The 23,136-nt window shown below is 38.5% G+C and overlaps 1 protein-coding gene across 3 annotated transcripts in view; it reads right to left on the bottom strand.

The window, feature by feature from the left end:
• LOC128081572 (ran-binding protein 17-like) overlaps positions 1-18,849 on the bottom strand; it is a 57,418-nt gene extending 38,569 nt beyond the window's left edge. Inside the window, exons 1-3 of one of the 3 annotated variants that reach the window (XM_052684948.1) lie at positions 18,752-18,849; positions 8,034-8,122; positions 6,188-6,246 (exon numbers count right to left, since the gene is read on the bottom strand). The gene's annotated coding sequence lies outside the window, so the exon portion shown is untranslated. Of the gene's footprint in view, positions 1-1,758; positions 1,927-6,187; positions 6,247-8,033; positions 8,123-18,751 lie in introns of those variants that run through there. The other 2 variants (XM_052684950.1, XM_052684951.1) reach the window with 2 other exon arrangements.
• Positions 18,850-23,136: the final 4,287 nt, after the last annotated feature.

Below are 23,136 nucleotides of genomic sequence, written 5' to 3'. Positions count from 1 at the left end.
GCATTCTATGAACAGTCAGACCTTAAGAAGATGGAACCACGCTTTCTCTCCTGATGCAAACACTTTAGCACAGCCAACACAAACCATTTGGTCCCCAAGTTGGAAACGCAGCAGAGTTATTGCCAAAGTCTCTGCTGTATTTGTCTATTCTCTCTGTGATACAGAATTTTAACTTCCAGTTTATGCCTAAGTGAGAGCCATTTAGAACTTACAAATTGATTTTCAACACAGATCTTAAGTTTCTGAGTAACTTTAGCAAAAACCTTACCTTTAGTGCTGGTTTGTCCTGAGCAGGAAAGGAGCTATCACTGTGAGATGTAACACAGAGCACCCCTGGCTGACCCATTTGTTAGTCTGCTTTTGGTGGTATGTGGATTGTAAGACCCCTGTCACAGAGACAGCAGTCGCTGTCTTTCACTGCTCTAAGTCCAACTTTTTGTTTTCTGAGCCCCTTGAAGCAGCGCCCATTGCTTCAAATTATGGAGTAAGTCTGAGTATTTACCAATAAACAAAACGTGCCGCACGCAAAACATTTGCGGATTCCACATGCTCAACATGATAATGGCTCACAGAGGCAAGAACAAAAAGAGCACATCTTCTCAATGTCTGAGTGGCATAATGCAAAATCTGATACTCTGTAACACGTTTTAACCATGTCAAAGTATATTGTATAATGCATTCTAACCTGTAAAAACTAATGCACTACACAACTCATGAAAACCTCCATCCCAGATGATGTTTTCTAAAGGGAACAAGGCAGATCTTCTGAATACCAATAGACAGAAAAACAACATGAATATGGAAAGTAGTCATTTTTTGCATAAGATTTATTGTTCCAGTTCCTCTTTGCTTCAGTTTGCTATTATTAGAGTGCTGTGTTTATGTTTTAACAGTCTCTCCTTGGAACGAGTTGCAGCACTGTTAGAGTGCACTGCTTGCGCACGGCACTGTCAGTAAGAATAGGTTAAACTTGTCCAGCCTTGACTACAACCCAACTGGGATAAAAGGCATAATTTACCCACACAAACCAAAGAGGAAGCCAAGGCAAGGCAGTCCGCACACACAGCAGCTCTCCTCTAGGCCGTGCAGCCATGCAGGCCCCCAGCACACATCACGCTTCACCAATTTCAGGCACCACCTTCCTGCCACTCCATTCCAACAAGTATTTCTTCAAACTTGAAATATTGCACCTTTTCTCCCCGTACGACTGACTTGCAAGGCTGGATAAAAAGCAATGTGAACAAACCCTGTTCTGCTGAGAACCCCAATCACTTTGGTCACGAAGATAACCAGCACAGAGACACTAACTATCCATTTCTCATTTCAAATTCATTTTTTCCTTTGGGCAATACACTAAATATTTCCATCTGAAACATCCCCAAAATAAATTGTTCTGTTACCAGCGGTAAAAGAGAAACTTCATTCTAACACCTGCAATGTGAAGTGTTGACATCAGCTACTAGAATTGTTCTGCGGCCTTTTCAGGGAGCCCATAAAGAAGAATTTAGTTGGGGGACCAGCTACTTACAAGCTGATTATAACTAATGTTGTGTTGGATAATATTCTTTCCTATTTTGAACTAAGGAAAAAAAAAACAAACAAACAACTGTCAGGGAGCTGCAGTTTGAGAGGCACATAGGCACACTGCTTGGCTTAAGGCAACGACAGCTTGCAGCAAACCTTGACAGGAGACTATTTTCAGATATTTAATTATGAAGTCAATATTTATCTCTAGTTAAAGCATACTATTGGCACTACCTTTTAATATAAAATTGCAGCAGGTTCTTGCATGTTCCTGATGGTAAAACGACAACGCTGAAAGCTGAATTTTGTTTGTGAATGTTGTTCCCAAATCTACAGAAGTAGCAATGCTAAAGACAAAGCCTGAAAGACAGAATGCACACCACTGCAATATTCATCACTTAGCTAATTTCCACGTGATTCTTACCTGTTTGCATGAATTCTGCCATCAGTTTCAATATCGGTGCTGCACATGCAGTTTCCTGGTACCACAGTTCAATAGCTTTTGGCAGAACAGAAATGTATGTAGGGTATCTTCATCAAAATTAGTTAAAGATTGTACTGACAAAGGGACATCCTACAAAACTTCCCCCTATCCAGAGCACACCATCAAGTGGGGGGGGAGGGGGGCAGATGCACCTCATTCTGACAGGGAGAATATCTGTCCATGCTACCTGTATATCTAGACTTGACCTACTCTCTAGAATAAGATTTACAAATTAGCAAATCCCAGGGGCCACAGTTTCAGCGCCACCTCATATATATTGGATTTGCTCTCAGATGGTTGGGAATAATCACATTGTGCGCTGCTTGTTTCCAGAGTATTCAAGAAAAGAACTCAGACAAATTGTGCGGAGATCAGTGAGGAGCTGCCCCAAAAGTTTGCTCATCGGTACCCAAGAGGTATTGGTTCTTTTAACAGAGGCTTGGAAAGAATGCAATACAGAAGAAAGGAAGGTTAGTAGATTCTGCAATGTAACTCAAAAATACAACGAGTTACTGCTTGTATCCAAACATTGGATGCAATTATTTGATGCACAGCTGACCCTTACTTTTCCCAACTTGCTGAAAAGAAGAGTTTGTTCGGATAGGAATGCAGGCCTGTAAATACAAGGGAGGTAGCACAACTCCACTGGTAAAGAATTAAACAGCTTTTATGATACTGAACCAAGAGAACTTAACTATGCAATTCGCTATCAAGATACGATCTAGCCAACAGAGTTAATGACTTTATTTAATATTAAACTTATTTTTCTTTTAACTTCGTTTCATGTCATATAATTCTGCTTTATTTAATGCCACTAGAAATAGTGACTGCTCTTAGGAAAACGCTACTGCCTATTCAGACCATGAAGGCAACCACTGTGAATCTTACAAAGTTGCATACAGGCCAAGCACCCAATGCTGGATCATGAAATACAAGCCTGAAACGCATGAAGGTTGACATGCTTCCTGGATATGTAGACACAGTCATGTCTCAGCTCTCCTGGAGCAGGCCAAGCCGTCACACATGATGAACAGCTGATGAACGACAGCACTGTGCAGACAGATGGAAGGCATTCTGGCTGCTGCTGTCTGTCTGAGGCTCCTAAAGACTGGTGCCTTTTTGCTGCCAGCTGCTCGAGGCACTGTAGGCACAATCTCTATACAGCAGAAGAAGGTGATGTGGAATATACCCTTGCTGCCCTTTAGAGGGTTCTTTACATCTTAAGTCAAACTGGAGCTAAACGTACCAAGGAGAATTACTTAGTAATATGGATTTAAATCCAAATCCTATTTGCCTAAAATATTCTCAGAGGGCACAGATGGCCCACATCACCTCTCAGCTTTGTAATGTCACGAAAGCCATTTCCACTGTTTCCTGTGATGGACTTACAGCGCTCACTCTCTATGACAGGATGGTGAATATACTCGAAACAGAGCAGCGTTACACGGGGTACAGACTGAACTGAGTGACTCATCTCCAAAGCCAAACTTCCTCTTCAGCCTGCCCACATCCACAAAAGGGAAGGTGGTAAAAGGCTGCGAATCCCCATTTTGGAATTTTGTGGGGTAGGAAACAGAAAGCAAAGTAACCTGACAGCCAAATCCTACAACGAAAAGATGAGCGAGCAGTATTTATCACAGGCTGCTAACACATCCAATATGATTAACTATCCCAATTCACAAGCTCAAGCATTAAGCTCACATTAATTGTCAAGGAAAGTCTGGAAACCATAGGTGCATTTTGTAAGTGCAAGGGTCAACAGAAAGGCTTCAGCAATTTGCTATTAAAAAACAACAAACAACAACAATGAAGTAGAAGAAATTAGTTTTAAAGACAACGGTACTTTTAAGTATTTTAACCACAAACTTCAAGGAATCCGGCTAATTCACAAATGTAACCTTACCAGCTTTATTGTTCAAGCTGAAAAGAATGCAAACTGCAAGGAATAACGCTAAGGTTTCAATCAATGCAATTGGCAGTAGCTCCTATTACACACACGTTACTGATTGTGTATAGCCTTGTTTTATGGGAAAATGTGTTTAGAAAACCTTCATCTCTACAGTAGTTTAGTGGTCTCCTTCAAATTCTGAATCCTTAAAACATTTAAACCTAAAATTTCAGTTCTTTAAAAAAAAACTTTTGAAGAGGCCAACTTTGGGCTGTAAATGCTTTTATTTTGTTAAAAAACATCAAACAGATTTGGATAGATATGTAACAATAACAATTTGGTAAAAAGATTTGAAAAAGAGACCTAAAGAAGCATACCTCATCCAAGGTCAACCACAACCCCTAAAGGACTCCTAGGTGAAACTCCTCCAGGGCAGATCATTTCCATCACCTTCACTGCTACGTGTCTCTCTCTGTATAGATGTCTCCATCTTTATCAGAACAATTCTCAACAATTTCATGTGCTCATGCACATACACCCTGTGCTATCCAGCACACTGCAACTCTGACTCAACCCAGTAGCCTAATTCTTGCAACCTTTTTCTTTTACAGGCATCAGAAGTCATAAAATACTGAGAATCAACTGGGAGGAACAGAGCAAGACTGCCTCTAAGTTACCACCTAACTGTAAGAAATACTGACTGGAAGTACAGAAATGTGGATATCGCCCTCAACTCAGAACCAAATCGCCATGGATTTATCGGACTGCAGGACCAAGGACCTGAGACTGCAATCTCATATCAGCAGGAAGAAACACATCAAACATTCAGAATCTCATCCAGGCAGTCTTAAAGCAAGAAACAGAATGAAATACACAAAGACAATCATCATAACCATTAAGAAAACCAGACTTTGATTATTTTCATTTCTTGAGGCCAGAACGGCTGTACATTCAAGTTCAAGACTGGCCTACAAATTACAGCACCCACGTGTTGCAATTACAAAAGACAAGAACTTTCCAAGCTGTGGTACTGGAATCACTGACAGCTTGACATATCAGTGTTTGGGGAAGAACAAATGACTTTCATATCCAGGTTTTTTTATTCTCTTTGCTGGTTTGTGTGATGTTTTCCTTCATCTCCTGGGCAGCCTGATCTACTGGGGACAGCCCTGCCCACAGCAGGCACTGGAGCTTGCTGTCTCTTCCAGCATAAGCCATTCTGTGGTTCTGTGACCTTTCATTACTGGCATTCTTCAGGAAGGTGCTACACACAACACCTACAACTGCTTAAAATATTTTGAAATACTTTAATCCAGTTTTTGTTTGAGATCACCTACACAACTTTAAAACAAATTTTACTTTTATTGTAAGTATTTTCTCTTTGTCCCTTGCCAGAGGAAAACTATAAATCTTGTCTCAGCTGAATGAACACCATTTATCATATTCATTTTCTTGTCAATACAATTATGAAAAGCCTTTGGCCTTTTTCCAAGAAGCCTGATTTGCTACAGAAACTCAATTAGTATAAGCAAGCCTGCTACATAACAGCCCTACTTGGCAACCAAGTGCAGCTTGAGCATACCTGACGATTCACCTCTAAAGCACGATCCTAATAACTCTATCATAATGGTAAAATAGAGGATACAGGGGTGGCATCCCCCCTCCCCGCCTTTTGAGACTGAAAGAACTTGAAAGGAATTATTTTTGCTCATTTTTGCCATCTACTGGACAGAAGGTAAATCCTAAATGCTTGGATCATTAAAAAAAAAAGAGAGGAATCTCTCACCCGAGCAAACACTACGAGTAATTCATTGGTATCAGAGGGATTAGACCCAAAATATTTCCTTGGAAAATTCTGCTGTCAGTGATTCATAAACAACTGCTTCTGTGCTTCTTCAGTACAGAATGATCTCACAGCATTAAAAGCTCACACTCTTATTTCCTGCCTATCCTTATTATTTACTGACTGAACAAATGCAAGTGAATAAAACGCATTGTGCATAATATCCTGTATCGGCAGTTTTTAATATTAAAAGACTAAAGTTTCAAATAGTACAGAATTAAAATCTGTTTTGAAAAACAGCTTGCCTTTAGAATTTAAGGCAATTTTAAATTTCCTGACACGATATTTGAAACAAGAAATATAGTAATCAAAAGATACTTAAACACAACACGACACGATCAGATGCTGACCCTCCCTCCTCTTTGCAGTTTCTCTTTCTGCTGCTTTTACAGCACAGAGGAGCTGAGATAACAGCAACTTATTCTGCTATAATGCTTTGGATCCACACCTGGATGAAACTGGACCCAGCCGAGGTGAAAGCCACTGCTCAGAAGCACACAGCTGTCCCTATGGCCAGAGGTGGTAAGGAAAGATATTCTGAAGGGAAAGGTACCTGGGAAAGCTGAAGCTTCAAATGCCACAAAGACTCATTTTAGTCTATCTGTACTCTTAATATAGATTCATGAAATCCAAAAGTTTAAGGCTGGTTTTGTTTATCTGAAATGAACTTAATTTATAAAAGGAAATTAATACATGTATTTTTAATTCCTACAGGAAAGGATCCTGAGGGTTACGTATCCTGAATCCTTGCAGAAAAAAAACCTTCCTCCATGGATGAATCCATTTCTTTCAAATGCAGAGGAGGTAAGTCTCTCCTCTCCCTCTCTTAATAGCTGGAGCTCTCCAGTTTAGCACAGAGCTCTGTGAAACTTGTGCTGTACCAGGAAAAACAAAGTAAAATGAGTCTGGAATAGAAACAATACTGATCTACTTTTACACATCCTCCAGACTATATTATTATGTTTTAGAGTAACATAAGCACAAGCAGTACTAATGAAGTTAAACGTACCCCAATGGTGCTCACTAGAAAATGAGATGCTAATTCACAGACTGGCTTCAGTAGTTTGTTGTTTTTTTTTTTCCTCCAGTTCTCTAAATCTGAAATTAAGTGATGCTTTCCATTGATTTTAAAGGAAAAAAAAAAAAAGATTATATTGCCTTCTGTTTTGGATTTTTTTCTTTCTGCAAGCTGCGTGATGCAAGCAGAGCCTGCACATGGACAGAATCATTGCTGGCTTGTTAAGGTCTTAAATAGGGCTTATCTGAATGGTCATCACAATCCTTCTGCCCACTATACAAGGATGTTTATCAGATCGTATCAGGCTCAGTTCTACAGCCCTGTCACCCTTTCAGGATGATGTCCTAGTCACCATTTCTCAGAATGCACTCTTTTTTGATAAAAAAAAAAGAAAAGAAAGAAAAAAAAAAAGAAAAAAAGATTAGCAAACAGAAAATGTTCATTATTTAACTGAAACGTTTCTAATAAAACATGCAGCTATACTTGCACATTATTTTTTCTGTTCATAGAATAAACATAATTAACTTCCACAGCTTTGAGATCTAAATTATAAAGCCAATAGCTGCAGTTGCTTCACTACATTTTGCAGTATTTTTTTTCTAATATGACTGTGCCTACAAAGAATTACGCCTTCGTATTTATGGAAATACAAAACATTTCTCTAAGTACTTGGGAAATACCCACGAGAATTACCATATTTGTTGGTACAAAGACACGTACAATACTGAAAGCAAACAGAGCTGCATTATCATCATTTATCCAAGAAAGCTGCAGCCTAAACATTCGGATTTTGGTTTCAGAAGTCCATTTTCTTCTGATCAGGAAGACTGCAGGTGTTGTGATATTAATAGAGTTGACATAAATAGACAGTAACTGACTAAATTAAAGACATGATTCATACCAGAGAGAAATCCCCCCAGATTGCACTTGTACAGGATTTTTTTTAAAGCACTTCTGATGTTAAAACAATCACAGGTACGTTGTGCTTTAAGACACAGCCTTCTCTTTACAAAAACATCATGGATTTAAGCAGGGACAGAAACCATTTGGATGTGTTTTCCAGATTAGGAGTGTGACACAACAAAAAAAGTGACCTCTCTGTGGTCTTTCCCAGTTAACTGCATGGTTGCCATTGTGCTGTAATTTTAGCTGATTACACATTAGTTCATTTAGCTTTGTTTCCTCTTCCCCACTGTGCCATACTATTAAACTAATGCAAGGGGCCTGGTATCCCTCTGTGCACAGAGCTGGTATTGTCATAGTGTAATAAGGATACATCCAGTCAAACAGCATGGTGTAGCTGGTCTTTGTGTTTAGTGCAAAGGCAATCCCTCGAAGATCTCTTGCCAGCCCGATCAACATACGCTGTCAGTGGGAAGGAGACACAGTAATTGATTTTCACGTTAGCACAGAGCAGATGGAGTAATAATCAGCCAATAATGACCACATATCTGATTTTGATTCTTTAGTTTAAATGCCTTGCTCAAATACTTTTTTTAAAATAAAAAACACTAAGGCTCTTTCAACAAACAAGATTTCCACAACTTTGACAGTGAGAACATTCGCACAATGCTCAGAAAATGCTTTGGATTATTCAATATACCATACTAATGAATAATGCAAATTAAAACAATGCTCCAATACAGTGCATTAAGTTTAAAAGTACTTCCTGTATTAATATATTTAAAGTAGCAATAACAATAAAATGTTAATTTAAGCCTGTAATATTTTAAAATGAGGTCTAAGACTAATTAGTAGTCATAACGAGCTGCATTTAAGGTTATACTGAGATTCTCATTGCACTGTTATTTTAACTTTTTTTTTTTTTAAAGTCATTTTCCAAAATAGGCTTCTTCAAGAAGTACTGATGTTTATTTACAGGGGCCAAGTCAATCTCTATCCATATTAACATTAATTCTGAGATTTTTTTCCCTTTAATGAATAGTGGCGTCAGAACCTTTTCAGCTCAAAGGCAGACAAAACTACATGTAAATAATTAGCCCCTATTAAAAGGGTTTTTCCACGATAATTAATAGAAATACCAAAAAACGTTTGCAAATGAAAAGTATTTTCACAACATAAGCACATTTTTTTGACTGGAGTTAAACAGATATTCTTTTTTGATAGTGAATTAGTACTAATAAATGCAATCCATGCGTGGCAGGTGGGGTTTATAGGGATTTCTTTTTTCCATTATGAAGCCCACAGCTCTGCAGAGCCTGGTTAAAAGATCACAGAAGCACAGCAACAAAACAGCCAGGAGTTCTCTTTTCAAAGAGAGTTTTCAAAACTGCACTCAATGATAATACCGTAATATTGACAGAGTTGAGAAATGTAGAAGGTAAAATTCACGTGTTAATTCTAATTGATTACACAAAGAGCAAATTACGGCTGATGCCTTGTTAAACTGCTGCACGTAATCTTACACAAGGGCTAGTTTCTACTTTTCCTATGCAGACACATTAGTCCAATTGACTTGGATGCCATACACGTAGATTTATCTGAGGATAAATTGAGTCCTCTCTGAAACAGCGGTGAGGTTGCTAGGAGTATTTTAATATTTGCACTTCCCTTCTGTTGTGCATTCTAATGGCCTGAACTTTCAAGATGCTCAGAGGTCTCAACTCTCATTAACTTTAATGGGACTCTGAAATCACTAGAGAGGAAGTGTTCAATACCGAGAAGATATGACATAAAATCATAACTTTATCCTTATATTTATCTGCATTTTCATACTTTGTGCACTGTTTTGCCCGCACAGAAAGTAACTCTGTGGCAGACATGGCAGCCAAACCATAAAGAATGAAAAGAACAAGCCAGCAATGCTTTACACTTCTATCCAAAGGGATACAAAGACGCAACAATACATGAGGAGGTGGAAATCTCCCAGAATGATTTGGGTTCTCTTGCCCATACTAGCACAATAAAATAAAATAAAATGTGGTACGGAATACTGCACGAAGTAAAGGCTGATGCAAGGAAGAAGGAGAGCTGCAGCCCCTAGAAAGACACGGACTGGCCTTTGCTTGACGTTGAACTCGCTGTCTTACTGCGGTCTCTAGAACATGGCCTAGATGAATGCAACCAACCCAGTGTATCTCCATAACATGCCTACTCTGCTTTCAGCATCGATATCGGTATTAAGAGGCCCACACCATTAATTATAATATTACAATTAATTATATATATAATAATATATATATATATATAATTAATATAATTCTTGATAAATTGCCTCAATCTAGAAAGCAGCACAATAGTTAATGCTCTTGTCCCATACAATTCCAGAGTACTCAGTGGTTTAGTTTAGATGCTCTGAATCAGAACTCAATAAAAAAGGACCTCTGACAGCTGAGGATTTGAGCAGCCTGTATGCAGTGCTACAGAATCCCAAGATAAATCCTGCTCCATTTATGTTGCTGCTAACAAGTATCTTGAAACTTCAGTTGGAGCAAAAACCACTCCAGATTCCATAGATGCTGAAGTCACATTAGCAAAAAAAACCAAACCAACAACAATGAAAACCAGGCCAGGACCTCACCAAAACCATCCAATTCCCAACACATTTAGGTTTTTCACATTTACTGGTCTGCTATGATTTTTCAAATAGCATCCACGTGCACAAAACTTATTAGAGGCAAACAGCAACACTGATACGTCTCCTTTCAGGCTGTCATCTCAGGGGATTGAAAGTGCCTTGCAAGCTTAACAGAGCAATCTGAATGGCACATGAAGACACTGCTTCATCCCAACTACAACCAGCCGCTTCTGAGGCAAAGGGAGAGCAGATAGCAGCACTGGTAGCTGCAACACGAGTAAGATGAGAAGCAAACTACAACAAATACAAGACACACAGTGAACAGATCTCGTCAGCGGTACGCAGACTTGCACACTGATTTTCCTACTAACAAAACAATTTTGATCAAATTTCAGTTTTAAAATATTCTTCCTCGAGCATTAAATCAAACCAGTTTTTACAACTGCAGCGTTTTGGTTCAAAGTCCCGGCTGAGCCCCTTCAGCAGGCTTTTAAAAGAAAAGAAATGAACGTGTAAATGCTTTCAGAGCAACCACCCTGACGTGCCAGCGTGTGCCCAGTGCCTGACTTCAGCAATTGAGCAGGGATGAGATTCCTCACGGCACCCACCCCCAAAACAGGGTTTGTAATGGAAAGTCTGACAGACCCTTAACCATAGTGGCACTACTGGGTGCAGCTATAATATTACCCTCATAATTCTACTATATAATAACAACAAAGGAAAAAAAAAGGTGAAGGGTCATTGCGCTTTGTCTTTAGAATTAAGATGGCTGTCTTCATCCTTACAGCATACTCTTAATTCTGGAGACACGTCTTAATAACCTCTAAATAGTTCCAACAAAAGAGCCGTGTCAGAGGAATGAGCAGGCCCCAAGGTGTTTCAACTGGAGTGTTTTCATCTGCCTTTATTGCTCTATCCCTCTCCAGAATTAAGGCAATAACCTGTGATAAATTATTCAGGAACTGCTACAGGGATCAAAGCAAAATCATTCTGTTAAAGTGCTGTTTGCAACATTTGGCACTTAGTGTGAAAACTTTTAATGTGTGCAAGCTGAAAATCAAGGATTTTAAATAATTTAACAGCATGGAGTTTCTACAAACCGGCTAAAGATAGCATGTTGCTATTTAACTGCTTTTTCCTCAGATGTTTTTTTTTCACCCATTTCTATCAAACCTGATGATGTCACAGCTCTAAACAAAGTACGCCTGAGATTCGGGCTGCCCGGTCAGTGCATGACCTCACCGGGTTGGCACGAGAAACCCCAAAATTCTTAGGGGAAAATCACCTCTGTTTTAATGTTGGACTTCTTTTGTATCAATACCAGAACGGGAAGAAGGAACTAGGAGAGGAAAAAAAGCGACGCACAATCATTTAAGCCATCTTCAATTACGTTTGATCTCACCAGAACAGAAACCTAAACATATGTTCTGCGTGCAGCCTGAACGATTACAAATGTATCTTAAAAAGAAAGAGCTCCCGTACTGTGACTGCTTTTCAATGGTGCAGTTCAGAAGTACTAAACAAAAACCCTAGCCAGTTAGAAAGTCCTAGTAAAAACCACAAATTAAATGAATTTGGCAGTCCTGGACCATTTTCATAGTGATATTTTAACAGTGTCATCTCCCTGTGGAGTGGAATACTAAGCATTTTATTGAAGAACTGAACTGTTTTTGTTCTCAGTACTTGGGAAATGAAGTACCTGAAAGCACTTTTGCATGTATTATTTATCCATCGTGATAGAAAAATAGCTTTAACCCAATAAATTACATTTAAGAGAATTTAGAGCAAAAGTTTTGTTTATGATAAAGCAACAGATTTAGTCCTTTATCAGTAGCTTAAAGCACCAAGTTTTCTTTATACAAATTAGACAGATGGTGCTTACAGTAGAATTTACTAAAGGTCTGTCACAACAAATGCAGCCAAGCTGCATATTTAATCACTGCAGAACCTTGTCTACCTGCAGCTGCCAACTGCTAATCCAATTTCCCTGATAAATGTGGCAAGAGACACGATCAGCAATAAAGAGCATCTAACTCCATTTTCCTGCAGGGCGTCTTTTGATGAACATTTAGGACGGAAGCACGGAGTGCACTGTGTGGCCCTGGCTTGTGGCAGCTGCATGCATTTTGAAGACACAGTTCTCAGGTTACTCACTTAATTCTGCCACTATCATTATGTTGCTATTGATCTCAGTAGCTCTTGTCTACACAGCATTACTCTAGATGAAGCTGAATCAGGCAGTTATCATGCATCAAACTTGCTCAAAAGCCTGGAGATTTCCCCTTAATTACTTGTGATTTTATTTGCAAATACCGTTAAAGTGTAATCAAGCAGTCACTTTCCAGGGTCGTTAAGAACTTGCTAGTTTAGGAATATATCACTGGCACTCCATTAAAATTTCTCTGCTGAGATGGTTCCTAACAAACCGGGCAGGACAGCAGCAGAATTCTTTTAATAAATGGAATTCTCACACGAGGTAAATGCTGCCTCCTGCAGAAAGGAGAACGATATCCAGCGACCTCTTCGTTCCAACTGTTTGAATGAATGACTTCAAAATATAAAAGATGAACCCCAAATAGTTTAACTGCCTGCATGTCACAAACAAAAAGACACTAAAACTAAATATATAAACAAAATTAAGGATACGTCGAAATAATATCAAGCCTTATTTTTAAAAGACAGCAGCTCAGCTCAAGTGGTTCCTGTGAACTGTGCATCCTCTCTTAATGCCTGATATGCTCTGCAGATAAATCATTGGATAAATATTTCTTGGGTCTCTGTTCATTTTCTTACAAGAAGAAGTGGATAAAAACGATGATGTCTGTTTAATTTTCCACTATGCTGCAAACTGTTTCCAAATAGTGGACTGCTGTGAGGGTGCCTTCCAAATTACCCTGTGTGGCTGAAGCAAGGCTCCAGCCTGCACCGGTAACTATTTATTCAGTGGCAGTGGAAGGGGCTCTCTTTAATGCAATAGCTGCCTAATATATTATCATTCCTGATGATGCAGCTTGCATCTAGCAAGTCTTTTTCTTCCCTAAAATATACTGTTGTTTTGACACAAACAGCTTGCTGCACTTAAGGATTTTACTAATAAAACATAATGTTGTGTTAGATATTATGACTGTTGCCACAGCTGAACTGACTTGTCAAATCAATCCTAATATGGCTCCCACAGGCACATAAAAACCTTATTTAGCTATCAGTTATCCTAATCACTTTGTTCAGTTTAAGGGTGCAATACTTCAAGACCAGTTCCTATTTATACATATATGCCCAGCCATTTAATAAAGTCTTGATTTATATAATAAATTCTTGTTTAAAAAAAAAAAAACAACTTTAAAGCAGCAGTGTTTTATCAAGTGTGTTACAATATGTCTCCTTATATCCCTAATAGATATGTTAATAAACACAATAGGATACTGTGTAGAAAAGGGAAGTATGAAACAGATGAACTATCAATGAATTAACATTTCCCCTCTGATTACAAATGGAACTCAAACGAGGTCACTTGATCCATAAAGCACTGAAATCCCAAAGTCTTTATCAAATATTTGTACAAAGTTTCTTTCATGACAGTCACTCATGGCCTTTGTATCTCCACTGCCTACATACTTCATTATCCACATATGCATACAAGTATTAATATATCAATATACAGGTATATACATTTCAACAGACAGAAAGAGAGCAGAGATGACAATCTGTGGCTGAACAGTTGCCCTACCATAAGTCTTTTCCATCAATAATTTATTTCCCTGTAATTGAAATAAACCTACCTTTGCCTCTTCTTGTTCTAAACTGCTGTTGAGCATCTGAGTCACACTCTCAAATGAAACGGTGAGGGGCAGCATGAAATTCTTAAACTCATTCTCATCTTCACCTACAGGAAAAGAGACAAAAAACAGAAAAGGATCCCATCATATTCACACCATTGTTCCAGGAGGGTCAGTCTCTTAAGCTTTCACAATAAAATATCACTGACATCACCGGAACTTTCATCAGCACTACAAGAAGAGAAATCCGACATTTGACACACATATATTTTTAAATGAGATGTAAATAAATGACAAGTAGTTGGTCGCAAACAACTTGTAACTGAGACTGGCATGTCTCTGCATTTCACACCTTCCTCCTTTTGTTTCCTCTGTTCATCAGACACCATTCGCTCAGCAGCACAGAACAACACTCACCTAAGATATCAAGACTCAACAGTTTGAAAATGTTAGATTTAAGGCTGCAACAGTGAGTCAGACTCTCCCATGAGCATATTTCATTTAAACCAGGATCTTTTATGATTAAATGCTGTTTTTTCTACCTCCTACATACTCAGTATACAGGATGAAGCCGTCACAGAAATAAATCTGGACTGTGTTGGGGTTACCTGTGCAGCACCATCGCCTTGCTTGTTTCAGAGGTGTGAAGTTGGAGCAAATGAAAGAAAATGTTGTGGGAAAAGGCATAAAAGGTTGTCTTCATTAGACTGTTTCGTTGCCCTGTTACAGTGCTGAAAATGTAATTATAAACAACACATTTTTTACAAATGGCAATTTGCATGGGAATTGGTACTCATGCTACTTAAGTTCAGCTCTCTAATGCAGGTAGTCTTCCTGCCGCATGCACTCATCCTCTCCAGGTCAATTAAGAGTAGAAATTTAATTTATGCTCTTTAAAGAGCTTTGCTATAGGACTCCTCTCACTTCTCTTTTAACTGGCAAATCAAATCTAGGAAAGGATTCAGGGGAAACACTTGTACTCCTGCTTTGAGCACCTATCAATGGTCAGTGCCCAAGACAGCACCTGGCCTAGACTTCTCCTTGATCCAACACTGGGATCTTTTCATTCTCTTACCTTCAACAATACCATTTATTCTGAACTAGTATTTCCTGGGCAACTGATGGATACAACAGACGTACTGTAAGTCAGAGCTAAAGATCAGTGGAGTCTCCCATGTACCAAATTAGTTGAAAAAAATGTAGAATAAACTTTAAAGTTTTGCTTCTACGTTTCATATATCCATCTGCAAAATGGGTCTAATTCCAACCTCTTTTCTCATGGACCAAATAATTTATCCCAAAACAGAAAACTTCTGTCTTCCCAACAGAAAGCAAAAAGTGGACTAACAAACAAACCCAGGTAACATCACAGAAAAACAAAATACTCAGTAGTTACTCATTAAGGATGACACATCATCTGAACTGAAAGAGGCAAACTCCTCTGAGAGAATAATTGTGAACCTGCAACTAAAGCTGTCTCATAGCAGTGTATGTATTTACAGTGGAGAGGAAATGGATGTTCCACAGGTCATCTTAGTCACAGCACTTTCCCAGTTCTGAATACTTACTTGGCTTTGTGACCTGAACTGCTTCCTTTCACACAGGGCTTTCATGCCCAGCTTTCTGGAGTTTTTTTATAAAGCAAAGGAAACACTTTCAATAACTTGCTGCTGCTGCTGCATTCATTGACAACAGCTGATGAATCAGGACCTTCAAATCACAAACTATGCTCAAGAACTTTCTCAAACTAGCAAAGTAACTGATGACTTCTGTACCTTCCATCCTGCCCATGCAGAACAAAGGAAGCTGAGACACTGCGTCGGATTTCAAAGCCACTGCTGGCAGCAATAGGATTTGGTGGACTTTGGGAAACAGAACTTAAATCCCATCCATCTTTGACTGTCTCCTCCACAATCTTCTCTCCACCACTTTCTGCTGACCTGATTCAGCCTTATTTGCCTTTCCTGAGGCCTTTTGTCCCCTCCCTCTTACAGTCGTTCCATAGCATTCATCCAGCTCTTTCTGTCTCCTTTCCTCAGCCAGTTCCAATGCAGCACTAGTTTTTGTTCTCCTCACCAACAAGCTTGAGCCTCCTCTTACCCTCCTAGAAGTTAAACAATTACTGTTCATGTTATTTTCCATCTCTTTATAAACCTCCTGTTAATTACACACCGAATTATTACCTAAAGATTTCTTTCACATTCTCCTATAAGCAGCATCCACATCCAGTGATCACTGCAGTACTAATTAGGAAGGAAAGAACCTATGCTTAACAAATCTACCATGGTTCATCTGCTGAAACTCAAACTACACAAACACATCCTCAATGTCCTATGTTCATTACATCAGGCCCACGTGTGGCTTAAGGCAATATTTAAACCTGTTTTCCTTGGAGAGGTTTTGCACTGGGCACGACTACATATACCTGTAAGTACGGGATGCTGACAAATCATGCAGAAGAGATCCTGAAGGCATATTCTACAGTTTAGATCTGCTGTCTTGAGCAATGAAAAAAGAAGTGATAAAAATTTACTAACCCTTATTTAAGAACTTTTAAACACACCTTTTACTGGCGTTTTCTGCATTAGTTTTCGTTACTCTATAATTCACACAACAGAATACTTTGTTTGCTTTAGAAATCTCGGACCAGGAGCCAGTCAGACAAAACGGTGCAGCTCTAAATTGCCCTCCCCAAAATTATTACAAAGACAATCTGGGATACAAAGATTTTTTAGTCTGATTATACAACGTTAAAATTATTCAACAGAATCCAAAGCACATTTTAAAGCAAATGATAATTAATATGTTACTGTTTTTCCCACTACAGTCATATTTTGCCAGTCACTTCAGGAGCACGTTGCTTAAGAGGTAAATATTCTCCATGTACTGTATTTGATTAATCTCCAAGAACATTTCTGCAACAAACTTTTACTCAGAACAATTCATCAATGAAAATTCATCCCAGTTTTATTCCTTCATAAATTGTTTAGATACATCACATAAAAAGATTTGATATAAACTCTTGAAAAAGCAGGAGAAGACATTTGGTACAATGCTTTTTGGTCTAAAAATACTACGAGGCACAGTTTGTTAATATCCCTTGATTCACGTAATGCTGCCATTTAATTCTTGTGCAAACAATATATACGTATAGAAAGCACAATACACTGTGTGCTCTGCTTTTTTTTTTTTTTAATTTGAATCCCAAAATGCAAATTTAGACTTGTTTGTTGCTCCAGATGTGCTTTTCTACCAGTTCAATTCCAAATTAACTTCAGGAGGAACAAAAAGGACAACAGCCAACAGACTGACGCATGTCTTTTTGAGAAGCTCCACATCAGATCGTGTGAAGATGTAAATACAGGAGAATCAGAAGGGCCTTTATTCCCTTGTAACCAGTTATAAGTAACATGCCTGCATTTTGTCTGATGTATGTTTACACCACCTGTGACCTGGTGCTGTTTTTAATACTTACAGTCTTGTTCTTACACTTTTTTTTTTTTTTCACCTACAGGAAATGTCCCTGAATCTGTATGTGCAACCTAGAAAACGTTATCTACTACTGCTTATGTTAATATGACATTAGCCAAGAAAAGACAGGTCCAGGTCACAGCTACCATTCTTTAAGAAAAAGCTGATGACTACAGTTTGGTGTTGTCTCCAACTCAACTATTTTCACCAGTGTTTAGCAGCAGACAGTACAGGCACCCATTAACATCAAAGGAGATATCAACTGCTATTGACTTACAGCTTTGTGCCAATTTCTCCTGCACGTTGCCAGTTCTTGTGTGAGGATTAGCAATCAGTACATGAAAGACTTGGTGCATTATTTTTTGAAAGCTCTCGTCAGCAGCCCCATCTTAGAACATCTACAGACGCCTGCCCCCAAAAAAGCATTCTGTAAGGTGGATCCCCAGCTGATACAGGCCCACAGTTCTGATCAGCTCTGGGCCTCTGACCAGAAGCAGTCTGAGTCACGATGTGTTCGTTATTCACTATCAGCTTCTCTAACACATGGTTTGTTGCAGTGACCATTTTTACAACCTCAACCTCCTCAACCCAGACAAAAGAGAAACAGGAATGCAGATGGAGCTTCACATTTTCTTCAGGTGGCAAAAGGCAGTGGCAGGATTCAAAGTGACTGAACGCACCCTTGCATCTAGCTATTAATGTGTGCTCTGAGTTTTACGTGTCTGAACTCTCTAACTTCTAAAGGACAACTCAAGATACAACCCTAAGTGCTGCAGGCTGAACTGCAGAACTCTGACCAATGCTCTTACTGAACTCACAGTCTTTGTATACTGAGAACTTGCATGAATAAATGAAATAAACAAAACTTCTACCTGAAACTGTTCTGGCACAATCAGTACATCGCCGTGAAATTCAAAGCACTTATTCAGGCCCTTCTTTTGTAAATGTCTCCTATTAGGAAATGCTGTGCAAAAAGAAAAAAACACCCAACTTGCCTTCGTTATTTCTCCAACAGAAGGCAACACATATGCTGCTACTGCTTAATGCCATAAATCTCTCAAGTTGATAGGCAGTGATTTAAATATAAACAAATATTTACTATGCAATTAAACTGCTGTTTAATTGGTTGAATTACCATAAAAATTCATAGCATTACAAATCCTTAACAAGACACCAAGGCATTGCAGGGACACCTAAGGAGGATCTTACCTAAATTTACCATGAGAAGAGGAGTGAGAGCAGTACAGAATATTGTCCAGCACCAGAGGTCACTGATGTTGTAATTACCACTGAAGCCCAAGGAAGGGAAATGCTTACTCTGTTAAAACAGAAGTGTATGAAAAGCCATGTGTTCTACAACATCTAATACAGACTCAACATTTCTTAATGTTGTAAGAACTTACTGTGTGATTCTGAAGCACGAATTTCACAGCATCTGTTTTCACAGGTCTTTTTAGGAAACTATCAGCAGCAGGTGTTAAGGAAATACCAACCTTGCCACATCGCTGCTACGTAATCAGGTTGTACAAACCTGCAGGATTTTTTAGCGAGAAAAAAGTCCCAACTGAAACAACAACAAATTTAAATGAAGGAGATCTTGAATTTCAACTGAAAATACATCATGGAGATGTTCTTCAGAACATTAAAGACCATAATCTATTATTAATTAAAGCAATTACTTTTCGTGGCATATATTCTAGTCACAGAAGAGACGAATGAAATTACTCTTATATAATTAAACAGAGATTCTGATAAGAAACATTAATTTTTTCCCTCAGCCCCAAGTTATCAGCACAATAGAAGCAGCTTTGCAACTGGTTGTGTTGAAGAAGGGCACTGGGCAATGGACTGGCAGCAGCCCTAAGCAGCATTGACCTCACAGCTGCTGAACCACAGAGGCAGTCTTACGGGCCTGTCTCATTTGCTTCAGTTACCACAGATAAATGTGTATCTCATACATACTAAGCTATGTTAAACACTAAAACAAAGTATTTTCAAATGTATTAGAACTGAATATAAATTTCTTAGGAGAGTCTCGTGTCTCGTGTCGGTGAGACAGCAGGGCAGCACTGTGGCAGGATGGCCGCACGGTGCTGGTCTCTCCATGGCACTCGTAAAGCTCTCCAGCTCTGGACAAAAGCAGCCCCATCTTGGGCTCAGCACATCTGCATTTGCTTGCATGAAAAATGGCTCCAAGGGGGATGCACTAGGTAACACAAAAGATAGCCTATTTCGTATGAACACGGAAGCTGAACTTGCAAAGCTTAAGTTGCAGAAGCTCTTACAGGTAAGGGGGTCAAGACTTGTTCCACAGCTTGAATCCTTTGCCAGCAGCATGGATACAAACATCTTTAACAACATGACGACACGCTAAATCCTATCTCAAATGATCCAAACATCTGGGCTTGGAGGAAGGAGATAACGTTGGCCACCATTGCACTGCAGGCACAGCTTTGTGCTGCAGGTGGAGCTGCCTTCAGGGACGCCTGCACGTGAGAGAAGGGGCAAAGCGATGGCCTACATTTGCTAACTGCTGCTTCTCCTGCACTTGAAATAAAATCGCTGGATAACTTTCAGCAAGTCACTTAAATCCCAGTGTTTCAGTTCCACGGCGATGTATCCAAGGGCACTAAGGCACTTTTTCCAAAATATCATTAAAAAAACTGCAAGAAGCAGAGACATGCATCAAAAGCATGAAATAAAAGGACTTACGGGTTTGCACGCTTCACAAGCACTATAAAAATGGGAGTCATTCACTGAATACTATTTATCCTTGGCATTGATTATTTAGGAAATAATAGTATGCAACTGTATAACTTTACAGGAGAGCACATACTCATGTATGCCAAACAGCCATAACTCTTACTGCTGCTCTGTTTTCCTCTCCATGCGCTGCACTCTGCCATTCTTGCACATAATTGGTTGTAGCGTTGGATTACTTTTACAGGAATAAACAATTTCCCTTTTCATTTTAAATGGATTAAATTCTTTTTAAATGGATAAAAGTGTACCAATAGGTTTCATAGCTGCTATTAGAAAATCCCCTAATCTAGTTTTAAGATGATTCTTTGTCAATCTACAGCACTTTCATGTTTTTATATTGCAGAGCTACAGTTTACTTCATTTTTTCCTGTTAAGGGAGAGCACCTTCCATAGCACTGTAAGGCTAACAAAGACATGGATAAAGAACTGAGAGTCTCTCAGAAATATTTCAACCTGTGCCCCTGTGCAAAGCAAAAATGAAACTGTGAGTATTTTGATACAGAAACGTACAGGGGAAAAGTTAATTATTAGAGAGAACTGAACGTGCATGAGGGAGCACGATGGCTTCCAAGACATAAAGGAATGACTAACATTCCATTATGTAAATTAATTCAAAGATATTTCAGGACTGATCAGCTAGGAGGGACATAATGATTTATAATTCAAATAACTGAGCTTTGAAATCAAATTGGGCTAATATATTTCAAAATATGCAAACCTGTAATAATTGTGAAAGTAATGCAAACCATGACACCAGCTCAAATCATTTGTTGCCTTTGCTGTTAATAATGTTTTATGTTTTTCCTTAGTTGTTAAATTTTCCTATTGTACCACAGAGTTACAGGCATAACGTTGTGCTTTTAATCACAGACAATCATTCAAAAATAAAAAGAAAAAAGAAGGAAAAAAGGACAGTTAAAAACACCAAGAAAAACCCAACGCTAAATAACCCAATTTCAAAGGCTGTCAAGAAGCTGATTGACTTACAGGACAAGTATTGAAATTAAATAAATTATTATTTTAACCTTTCAGGCTAGCCACAGTTTAATCCATACCAAATACCGAAAATTGATCCACTGGATCCAGCATCTGAACAATATCCTGCTTCTTTCACAGCAATACATACCCAGTGCCGTTTAAAAAAACTAATGTAATGTGAAAAGGCCAAAGTTTGCAATGCCAGGAAGTAGTTATAAACTACTTCATATGTTCGAAATAAAAAGTACTTCAGTATTATTATTAAAAAAAAAAAAACTATTGGTAGAGTTTTTTATAGGAAAAAAATACATATCTTTAAAAGCCAAAATGACCAGTGAAATTGGGTTGTACATCATTTTCTGGGAAAAAAGAAAAACAGCGTCGACAGGTGTAATTTATCATTTTTCTGATTTAATACCAAAGAAATATATTAAAATAATAAAAAGAATCCTGAAATCCTCAAAATTTGTAGTGATAAATAGCCCTCCCTGTCTTTATTGCATTATGCCTACTAACAGAAATATTGCATGGTGGATTTTGCCAGACAAGGACGATTATTTTCCAATAAAAAGTTGCATATTAAATTCCAGCACAAAAGTGGGTGTCTAATACTTTCGAAATCTTTTATGGTTTGCCAGGGAACACAATTTTAAACTTAACTAATACAACATCACGCGGAAGCGAACCGGCATTAAAGCTGTCTTTGTACAACCCCACCCAGCTAAGCAGAATAGCTGCTGCTCTCGGAACTCCTGCTACAACTATTTCCACTGAAAAATAATTGTATCTGCTTTTGGCATTTGCATTCTGGTTAATTTCTATTTTCCTCGTCCTTAAACGTTTCCAGTGAGGCTTAAGATGCGTATTTATGGAGGCAGCGCTGCTTTACATGGTGACGATGCACTGGGGACCGAGCATCTGAAAATGGTCTTGCAAGAGTTAGGAAGTTTCTGCCAAGAAAAATACAATTTCATCACAATTTTATTCTTCAGGAGAGCTTGGGTTATTAAATATCTACTTTTTCATCCTTTCCAGATCCTGACATTATTATGTCTATTTCATGAGCAGAAACTCATTTACTGCAAATATAATTCGAGTAATTTGAAAACTAAAACTATCCCGACATTTCAGCCTTGGAAAAAGTATCATTTTCATCACTGACCCTCCATCCTTGAGAGTCAGCACATGAATAAATGCCTCCGAAAGCCTCCGTAACCCAGTATGAAACATTAAATGCTTATTGGCTTTAAGAGAAATATGAGGCTGATTATTTCAGCAAGTATACATATAGGCACAAATCCGCAGACACCGTAAGTTAGATGCACCATGTTAAAATTTTTGGTTACTTTTATGTTTTGAACCCTACTGAAGCAATAAGCATATCCTATAAAAGAGGAGGGAGCTCATCAGTCTCTTCATAAATCTTATTAATTAAATCAACGTCTCCTCTTCTGTTTTTGTGACATTTTTTAGTAACGTTTCACTTTCAAGTCCTTCCCAGTCCTAATTCTGAGAACCCAGAGGCATGCACAGCCACAACATCCTCAGCTGGCTGTTCAATGGTATGTCAAAGAAACAGAAAAGTAAACATCGCGTGATTTTTCTCTAAGCAAAATTAACTTATGGAATGTCATCCTTCTACCGACAAAAACATATTAGAATTCTTCTTATATGATTAGAGTTCTGTAGAGAAATAAAATTATTTTGGTTGTCATATTCTACTTGCCTTCCCCTTTGCTTGCCTACCAATCTTCTCTAGAAAATTACTAAAAAGCTGTTTTTATTTTAAAATAGCAGAGGATTTCCCAGTGGAATGCTTTTATGAGCTCTGATCGTTTATTCCCTGCTGCATA

This window comes from Tympanuchus pallidicinctus, unplaced genomic scaffold (genome assembly GCF_026119805.1).
Source record: "Tympanuchus pallidicinctus isolate F22 unplaced genomic scaffold, pur_lepc_1.0 scaffold21, whole genome shotgun sequence".
Lineage (NCBI taxonomy): Eukaryota > Metazoa > Chordata > Aves > Galliformes > Phasianidae > Tympanuchus > Tympanuchus pallidicinctus.
This window is presented reverse-complemented; position numbering and strand designations above follow the sequence as displayed.